We start from the raw sequence: 10,444 nt of genomic DNA on the forward strand, positions 1-10,444 counted from the left end.
GGGCGCCCTAATCTAGAGAGGCGAACTGTAGGCGGGTCATCTGGCAGAAGATAATCAGGTTTTAGACGATCAATGGAGACCCAGTCTTCTTTGCCCCGAATGTTTAGGAGGAATGCTTTCGGACTGCGTCGGATCACAAGGAAAGGGCCCGTGTAAGGGGGCGTTAGTGGTGGCTTGCTGGTGTCATTGCGCAGGAAGACGTGCGTTGCAGAGTGCAAGTCCATTGGTATGTGATGCTTCGCTGGGGGCTTGTAAGTCTGGCAGCACGGAGTAAATTTTCCCACGACGTGACGTATGCGCTGGAGATCGTCGGAGGAGGTTGTAGAAGGAAAAAATTCGGCAAGGACGACCAACGGGTCGCCATACACCATTTCAGCTGCCGAGACATCGAGGGCATCTTTAAGAGTGGGCCTTAGTCCAAGGAGGACCCAGGGAAGCTGAGTAAACCAGTTGCAATCCTTGCAGCGGGACATCAAAGCTGCTTTGAGGGTGCGATGAAAACATTCAACCATTCTATTGGCAGCGGGGTTGTAGGCCGTTGTCTGATGTAGGGTGATGCCCAGGAGATTCACTAATGACGTCCACAATTGAGAGGTTAAAGTGGTTCCCCTGTCAGAAGTAATATGCTCAGGGATACCGAATCTTGAAATCCATCCAGAAAGTAAGGCAGATGTACATGAGGCGGACGTTGCAGTTTCTATGGGAATGGCTTCAGGCCAACAAGTGGAGCGGTCGATGACGGTAAACAGGTAACGATGTCCTTGTGATGTGGGTAGGGGGCCTACAACGTCGACGTGAATGTGTGCGAAACGACGCTGAGGTTGAGGAAAGGTGCCCACTCCTGAATCCGTGTGTCGATGTACTTTGGAAGTTTGGCAAGAAGTACAAGCGTGGACCCAATCCTTAGCATCCTTAGAAATGCCGTGCCAAATGAACTTTGCCTTCAGCAGCTGTGCAGTAGAACGGCACAAGGGATGTGAAAGGCCGTGAATGAAATCAAACACCTGTCAGCGCATGGGAGCAGGAATCCAAGGTCGCGGTCTACCAGTACTGACGTCACAGAGGAGGGTGGTGTTGGAGTCTTCGAGGGGAAAATCTTCCCAACGGAGGGACATGCAGGATGTCCTACAAGCTTGATACTCTGGATCCTGTCGTTGGGCTTCAGCCAGGGCGTTGTAATCCAATCCCAGTTGAACGGCAGCCAACTTGTTTCTTGACAGGACATCGGCAACGGGATTCATTTTCCCAGGGACGTATTGGAGGGTGCAATTGTATTCAGCCATGGCAGAAAGATGTCGGCGTTGACGGGCGGACCAGGCGTCAGACTGTCGAGTGAAGGCGTGCACCAGAGGCATGTGGTCTGTGCGAATGACGAAGGGCGTACCTTCTAAGAAATGGCAAAAGTGACGGACAGCCAAGTGCACCGCCAGCAATTCTCGATCGAAGGTAGAATAACCCGATTCTGCCTTGGACAGTTTTCTGCTGAAGAAGGCCAATGGGCGGGGCGAGCCTTTGACCACCTGCTCGAGTACTGCACCAATAGTGACGTCGCTGGCATCGCTGGAGAGAAGGAGAGGGGCGTGTGGGATAGGAAATGTGAGAGCCGCAGCAGTTGATAGGGCCTTCTTTGCATTGCAGAAGGCTGCTTCTTGAAGGGGACCCCACTTCAGGTCCTTTGGCTTGCCCTTGAGGGAGGCGTAGAGGGGAGCAAGAGTGTCAGCAATGGCTGGCAGAAAACGGTGATAATAGGTGATCATGCCCAAGAATTCCTGCAGAGCTTTGACGGTCGAGGGCGCGGGGAAATTCTGAACGGCTGCTACCTTCTCAGGGAGGGGATGGACTCCTTCAGGAGTGATACGGTGCCCTAAGAACGACACTTCGTTGGCGCCAAAGGTACACTTGTCGTACCGGACTACAAGGCCGTTTTGTTGCAGGTGGTCGAGCACGATGCGCAGGTGACGGAGGTGTTCCTCTTTTGAGGAGGAGAACACAAGTATGTCGTCCACATAACATACACAGAAAGGGAGGTCCCCTAAGATGCCATCCATGGGACGTTGAAACGTTGCCCCAGCATTACGAAGGCCAAAACAGGAGTAATTGAAGGTATATGTACCAAACGGAGTGGTGATGGCGGTCTTGGGGATGTCTTCTGGGTTCATAGGCACCTGATAATACCCCTTCAGGAGGTCGAGCGTAGAGTAAACCTTCGCTTTGTGCAGGTAGGAGGTCACATCGGCAATGTTTGGGAGGGGGTAGTGATCCGGTTCTGTTTACATGTTCAGACGCCTGTAATCCCCGCACGGACGGAGGGAGCCGTCTTTCTTCAGAACGATGTGTAAGGGTGACGACCATGGGCTGGAGGCCTTTTGGCAAAGGCCCATTTTCTCCATTTCGGCGAACGTCTGTTTGGCAGCTGCCAATCGTTCCGGTGCCAGACGTCTGAATTTTGCGAAGACTGGGGGTCCCGTCGTCTTGATATGGTGATAAATACCATGCTTGGCAGGAACCGTGGGCGTTTGGCGAAGATCTGGACGGAAAACTTCCGGGTACGACATGAGGAGGTGGGCGTAGGCATCCGTGGGTGCGCTGATGTGGAGAGCGAGGTTAGAGGGGGTGGGTTGAAGAGGTGTCGACAAGTACGAGTCTGCATTGACCAATCGTCGGTTGCGACATCGACCAGAAAGTGGAAATGAGAGAGGAAATCCGCACCGAGGATTGGCATTGTGACGTCAGCAACGAGAAACTTCCAATTGAATTTACCGTTTCTGAACGATAATGTTAGGTTCTTGTAACCGTAGGTGGGTATCGCAGATCCGTTGGCAGCTCTAAGCGGACGTCGGCAGATGTAGACAGACTATATCGTGCCTTGAAGAGTTTCCTTGGCAAAAGAGAACGACAAGCACCCGTGTCTACCAAAAATCGCACGCCAGTTCCTGCATCCTGTAAAAAGAAAAGATTAGAAACATGGGAGGCCACCGCCACAAGCGATGGCCTACTTACACGTTTTTTGGCCACTGACAATCCTTGGCACATTTCTTCGCGGTTGCCCCAAATCTGAAGTGGTAGTAGCAAAACTGCGGCGGATGGGAGGTAGTAAGTGGCTGCAGAAGTCGTTCGTTGGGGCGCGAGCGATTGGTGGGTGGTGGGCGGCTTTGTCGCCGCTTCGGCACGTCACGGGGTAGGTGTGTATGTCCTACGGCATTCATGTCAGCTTCGGTTGACATTGAATAGGCATCCTCGTCATCAGGGGTGGAGGCGTTGATGGAGGTCTTGAAGTGGCTGTCCATAAGGGCGTCGGCTTTAGTCATCTAGTCCTTTATGGGCAAACTATCGACATCAGGTATGGCAGCGCGTACAGGTTCGGGTAAACGGCGTATCCAAAGGGCACGAAGTAGGTTCACTTCACGAGGAGAGCCATCTGCGGCAGGTTGAAGGCGAGCGATACTGGTCATTTCCCTGAGGGCAAGCGAAGCCCTTTGGTCCCCCAACGGTTGTTGCGAGAGCTGAAAAAGCTTTGCTATACGGGCGGCTGGCGACGGCGAGTACTGCTGCAGAAGGTATGTTTTGAGGGCGTCATACGCTATTGGGGTGTCTCCTTGTTCACAAAGCCAGTTGGATATTTCTGGGAAGGTGTCCTCGGGTATCGCCGCGAGAACATAATCCGCTTTGGTGGTTGAGCGAGTCACGCCCCTGATACGGAAGTGGACTTCTGCGCGTTGAAACCAAGTGAATGCCACTCTGGTGGCGAACGGTGAAAGTTTCAATGGGGCGGCCGCAGCGCCAACTGCTGTAGTAGAGTCCGTCTCCGTCATAGTACCAACGATGGAGGGGCGAGGGAGGTGGGGGTGGAAGGCAGTGGGAGCGAGTCGACTTCCGGGGTCACCAAGGTGACGGTGCCGAGTAAGGTTGTGAACTCAAAGGCAGGTTGGAAGCGACTGAGTTATATTATTGTAGAACACTTTCCTTATATACAATACCTCAAGGCAACAGGACATAACAAGTTCACAAGAAAGACAATATTACAGAGGAAAAACCAGACATGAATTTTCATGTTCGTTTTAGTGCGAGGGAAGAGCGAAGATACAACCATAATATATACAAAAGGAATTATGTACAATTGTGTGAAACACGGTTGGTACAAACTAAGTTGGCATAAATTCAACAATTGAGTTTTGATATCCTTTATTTGATTTATGTTCTTGTTTAAATGTCCTAGTTTGGGAGTAAAACTTATTTGATATACACAGTATATATACATTGTGTATTAATGTGTTCATAACTTGGGAATTTGTGTAACTTATAAAAAGCATGACTACAAACTGCGGTCCTCTAAGGTCGAAAACTCTACCCATGAGTACTCGCAAGAAGAATAAAGAGGAACTTGTTTCTCGTTGTGTTTTATAGAAACCTATGATCTGAGTTCATGTCAGTGGGGACTGCTCTGTAGATGAAATGACTTACAGTGTAGTCCTATTGTTTTGAGTGATATGACTGTAGTACTATTGAATATCGGTTATATTAATTAATAGTTTATTGGGGGAGAGATATCTCCCGTTATTCCTTAGAAGCCGCAAAGGGAGCGGTGGTATTTTTTACAAAAAGACATTTGTAGCGGCTTTTTAGTCAGTAACAAATTAAGTATACAGCCCACTTTATCCATCATTTTATTCACCACAACATACAACTAGGAGAGTGTTTGGCTTTGTGTAATAGTGAATCTACAATTGAGATTTGCTATATGTATAAAATCTATTAATCAATTAGTCTTCTTGTGGGCGCAATAATGAATTAAAGTCTGGCAAGTGCAAAAGACAGGGGTACACAATTCTGGGACAGTTCAGTTCAGTAGATTGCCCTGAGGATACCTCCAGACAGAGGTTTCTAAAATAAATGTCTTTAACCCCAATTGTGGGACAAGAAGAGGGTTAGGTGAAAGGAGTATCCAAGTTTAGTATTTGTAAGATGTAAAATATGATGTAAATGTTAGAAAGAGGACCAACCCCAAAAATTTTGAGTTGTGTATATTTTAAAGAATGATAGAAAACTCAAGTATTTGAGTCATAAACATATGAAGGAATTAATGGAACTTATAATGGTGGAATAGGGGAAAGAGAAGAGAAGTATCTAAGAGGCAAAAGTTAGTTTGAAGGGTTTGTTTAAATAAGTGAATATTGTAAAAGGATGGGAGAGAAAAGATGGAATCTTCTGAGATGAATTGTTTGTGTAGCATACAGGGAATAACAAAGCGGGAAGGGCGAGATATGCAGACATACGACAAATATGTGGTAAACAAGTTAGTTCAGGTAAAACAATGAATCTCTGTACTCTATGAGGCTATTTCATCTGGTGAGAGTGGTAAATTGGTAAAGTCTATATAATTCTGTAGGTTTGAGGGAAATGATGAGAGTAAAGCTGGAATCACACTAGGTTTTTTTATCCCCAGCAGCAAGCCGTTGCTGCCAAAAATGAAAAGCTGTGAGTTTTTTCCTCGAGATATTGGCTTCCCGACTGGAGGGGAAACAGCAAGCAAAACCGTGAGGTTTTTTCGCATGTAAACAAACAAGATGGCAACTGTAATAAGACGTGCTCTTGCTTGGTAATCTTGGGCTTAACAAGCCTCAAGAGATAATAAAAAACTTTGTTCATCCTGTATTAGTTGAAGAAAACAGGACCATCCTTCAACATCATTCCCTGACAAAGGTTGTCATAGGTACCTCTGGATTCTTTTCTCCCGAGCCACTCTAGAACCCACAAACGTATTTTGTTCCTCTTCAATTCATGTAACATTCCGAGAATACATATTACTGCAGCAGATCTTGCAACAGTACAAATATTTATGGGTGCCATGATGATGCCAGTTTATAAGTTTTGCTTAAAACTGATCGGCTTTGCTTAAACATTTTCCTAACGCTCCTCCAACCAAAAGCCACAACACTTTTGCTCGCAAGCTTCAGCTAGACATTGGCAAAAACCTCGAGCAAAAAATGACTGGTTTGGTTCCAGCTTTAGATAGGGATTGTGCTCACATTCCACTTCCAAGGAAATTTATCTTCCAAATTGAAAAAAGTGAGTATGACCATTTATGGCAACTAAATTTTTCCCTTCACTCTAGAAAATTTCTAGTTAAGTTTGATATCGTAAGGTTATAGGGTCTACTAGTGTAGACCGCAGTAAAAAGTCAATTACAGACTCATTGAGTTGCTCCCCTCCACGGAAATCTTTAGTAAAAGGCGAAAGATTTATGCGTTTTGAAGGGAAGCCAGAGCTATGGAAAATACTAAAATCCACCATCTGTCTATCTTGACTGCAAAGTTTCCAGTTACCTGTGTCAGTACAAGAAGGGCATAATTATACTCCGGATAGCAAGGTTGGTAGCATCGCGGATCTCTATTATAGAGGTCCCGAGTTCGGTCCCTGCCAGGGACGCGAATACTGTGAGACCTTCTACCGGGGGGTACTCCCACGTGGCGCCTGGGGGGGGAGGTTAGAGGGGACTAGTGATAGTCCCTGCTGGCTAATGGTCGCCCGAGGAGGACGATGTAAATCGTCTCTGTGGAGACCTAAAACCCGCAACTTTAACTTTTTAATATGTGTAAGATCTTTCTGCATAAGTTAATAAAGCTGAATAGTAATTAATAATGAGATCTATCAAAAAGAATTATTTACACTGGTTTAAGAATTTAGCTTATCAAACCTCGGTGCCAACAAGATAATAAATGGCTAAAAGGAAAAGTTCTCACGCTTGTCACTCTTATGATCATTTTCCAAATGGACTTTTTCACAACAACGTGAATGGTACTAATAAAACACTGTTACATAAATTATATGGTAACGAATGTTATTAAGGTGAACATCCCCTATTAAAAAGGAAATGCTTCCTTTTAGTAGTCATTTCGAAAGATTAACATTGAATTTTAGGAAAAAAATAAGCACATTTCCACTTTCCAGTTTGCAGCAAATCATGTATTTTTAATCTACTATCTCTAGTAAAGTTGAACAGGCTACAGTGCACTTGCAGTTACCGTGGAGGAAGGACCAAGGACCTATCAGCGCCGGTCTCGCCTCATTCTTGCCTGTCTTGGGCAAGCGGCTAAAATTTTCAGCCCAGCTAAGATTTCGGCTCAGTGCTAGGCCAGCCAAAACCTAAAGTGCAAATCTCATAAGGTTTCACACTAGCAGGCCTCCGACTGCCGACTGCCGACTTATCATGAGTTCTTACAGCCGCATCAGTACTTGTAGAGCAGTCTACCAGGGCAGTGACATTCCCTACCAGGACTTCTACCACCCAAATGGCAAACGTTGCAAGGCTTGCCACAGATATTTCAACACTAGGGAATATGGCTTTCTCCATGTTTGGGCCAACCTGTCTGGCCATTGATGTGGATTTGGGAGCCAAGTACCACAAGATCTGGTGCAGGTGCAATCACTGCCGCCTGTACCATGATGCTCTCTTCTGAAACATGACTGGTAATAAAATAGCCACCTCTCTACAAAAGCAGAAATTTCAAGATGAGATTTCCAGACCGATCAACCACCTTTCCTGCCCTTTCTTCTCAAGCTACTACTGCTCCTGCTTAGGCTATTGCAGCTCCATTCCCCAGCAAGAAGGGAAAGACCAAGTATACAAAAAGCCTCCACTGCCTCCAGCCAAGCCCTATCTGCCCAGGTCAGACCTGCTTCTACAGACCTATCTGCCTCCAGCCGAGTCCTTAAGTCTCCAGACCAATCTGCCTACAGCCAACTCCCGCCGTCTTCACACCCACCTGCCTCCAGCATAGTCCTGCCATCTTCAGACCCACCTGCCTCAATGCTAGTCCAGCTGTCTTCAGACCCACCTGCCTCCCGTCTAGTCCTGCCTTTTTCAGACTCACCTGCCATCTTCAGACCCAACTGCCTTCAACCTAGTCCTGCCATCTTAAAACCCACCTGCCTCCAACCTAGTCCTGCCATCTTCAGACCCACCTGCCTCCAGCCTTATACTGCCCTCTTCAGACCCACCTGCCTAAAGCCTAATCCTACCCACAAACCCCACACCTTCATCCTCATATCCTGTCCAATCAACTTTGTCCAGCCCACTCTCTTCTACTAGGGAAACACAGGAATTCACCGTAAATGTCCTGCTCGACTCAAAAGGAAGTCACCACCGAAGCTGCAACTGTATAAACTGTTTCATCCAGTAACTGAATGAAGCCACCTCCATGATCTCCAGCTCTCCATCATTATCACCTCAGGAAATTTTCAAATTCCAGCCCACTGAAAGCACCTCTTCATTTGGTGCAGTTATTCCCCTTGAATCCACCAATTCCAAACTAAAGTTCTCAGTTTGACCAAACCACAAGAGGGATCTCATCCTCTCCCACAAAAATCACCAAAGTGTCAGCCTCCTTTGGACACAACCACCCTGGTGCTCTTTGATCCAGCCAAAAAGCAGAAGAAAGTCTTCATCTATAGATATCCAGTTACTATGCCTCTATCCTTAGCAACATTGTCGGTGCGGAACGCTGCAAGGACATAATGAGGTTCCCATCAACAACATCATCACCACCTTTAATGGTAGCATTCCACCTTCCCTTGACATGGGAATATGTGAAATTTTCCCAATCAGGGTCTACATTCCCAAGCCATTTCAATGCTATCACCTCCAAACGGTATGGCCACCACCGTGAAGACTGCAGAGGACCTAACATTTTTGCAGTCTGCAGCTGACATCACCCAATGCAATAGTGCATTGACGCCTACAAGCAAGGCCAGATAACCCGGCCAAGATGTCCCAACAGCTGCCTCTCCCCCCACACCTACAATAGGTGGTGTTCCAAGCAGCTGAAGAAGATAGCAGCCATGCATGGTAACTCGCCGGCCAACCCACCTCAACCAAATAAACCTCAGAGAATTCCTCGCCAGAGACTTTGCCGTCAACCCACCTCTAATCTTGATCCTGATATCCTAGCCACCTCTACTCCTAATCTTGTCATCCCAGCCACCACTGCTCCTTATCGTGTCATCACTACCGCGCCAGTACCGTTACCTCTAACTGATCCTTCTCCGTCCTAATCCTACCCATCCCTCACTCACCAAATTGATACCTTGACCCTTCAATACCTGATCCCCACAGCCATTCACCTCTTCACACGTGTCCTTTCCATTTATAATGTTTCCAATTCCCTTCTCTCTCTTAGTCTAGTCCTTCCTTTCCTCCAACCAAATCCCTCTGTCTCACCTCCCCTTGAACAGGGATAAGTTCTTACCCTTATAACTGCTTCTATTATCTTCTACTTATAATCTTTCTCTCCTCTACTCACTGGGACTTCCTGCTATACCACTATTCCCTACTTCTAAGTCTTCTCTTTGGTTCCTGAATTGGACAGGTTTTTGGGTGTTCTTAGGGGAAGCCACTACCAAATAAAGCTCTTTGTTCTGAGCAAAATCACTGCTGCTCTATAGACAGAGCAAAAGTTGTACTCTGTGGGTACACTCTTTCACAAGCATATTGACAACACTTGGAAGCTATGGCATCCTAATCTAAAAGCCCCATCTGGATAAAATTCCGGGCAATCAATCGAACAAATATACATTGCTGTGACTTTGGCATTTTGTCAAAACGGCCCTGTCAGGAGAAAAGCTCCAGGCAATCAAAAAAAGAAAAAGAGAATTGCTGTGATTAGAAGCACAAAGTTATTTTCGTTTCTCGTTCTTGAAACTCGAACAATTTTCTTCAAAGGGACTGAAAGTTGATAAGCTTAATTTGTCATTCTTTGTGTTAACAAGAATTATTATTTCTCAGACTTGGCAGAGACTGAAATAAAGTGGGAGGGGGGAATTTGTCACGTAGAACGAGAATAAAAGTATGGGGGTCAGGGGGCAATGGCCTGCAGTTGCTCATTATTGGTATTCTGGTTGTTTTAAATCACTGTCCACACAAAATTAACGGAGTCATCAAAGTTTTCACGTTATTTATCATCCCCCAAAAATAATTAAGAACAGCAGAATTTTGAAACATTTATCTAAGAAAATTATTTGCTTCAGGTCAGAAAATTCCAAGGATAGTTTCATATTAAAATCTTATAGGGTCTACAAGTGTAGACCGCAGTAAAAACTGGATTACAGACTCATTGAGTTGCTCCCCTCCACGGAAATCTTTAGTAAAAGGCGAAAGATTTATGCGTTTTGAAGGGAAGCCAGAGCTAACAATGATACTTGAATTCTACCATCTCCTTACTTTGACTGCAAAGCTTCTAGTTACTCTTGTCAGCTCAAGAAGGACATATGTTTATATACAATTCCTATGGAAGTTATATAAGAAGTGTGTATGATTTGAAACGACCTTATTGGGCTGCTTGACCCAGAAAACTACTGGAGGGTATTTCTTATCCAATCAAAAGTCAAGATTTCCAAAAAATTGAAACAAGGTAATGCAAGCATCATGCATGGGTTGGAGATGCTTATT

The 10,444-nt window shown here is 45.9% G+C and overlaps 2 non-coding genes across 2 annotated transcripts; both read right to left on the reverse strand.

Moving 5' to 3' along the window:
* Positions 1 to 6,148: 6,148 nt before the first annotated feature.
* Positions 6,149 to 6,268, reverse strand: LOC137623920 (U5 spliceosomal RNA). The gene has a single exon (XR_011040680.1). It is a non-coding gene; the product is annotated as a U5 spliceosomal RNA (small nuclear RNA).
* A 3,796-nt stretch (positions 6,269 to 10,064) lies between these two features.
* On the reverse strand, positions 10,065 to 10,184 carry LOC137623919 (U5 spliceosomal RNA). The gene has a single exon (XR_011040679.1). It is a non-coding gene; the product is annotated as a U5 spliceosomal RNA (small nuclear RNA).
* Between the last annotated feature and the right edge of the window lie 260 nt (positions 10,185 to 10,444).

The sequence above is a fragment of the Palaemon carinicauda genome, chromosome 30, assembly GCF_036898095.1.
Source record: "Palaemon carinicauda isolate YSFRI2023 chromosome 30, ASM3689809v2, whole genome shotgun sequence".
NCBI classification, from domain to species: Eukaryota; Metazoa; Arthropoda; class Malacostraca; order Decapoda; family Palaemonidae; genus Palaemon; species Palaemon carinicauda.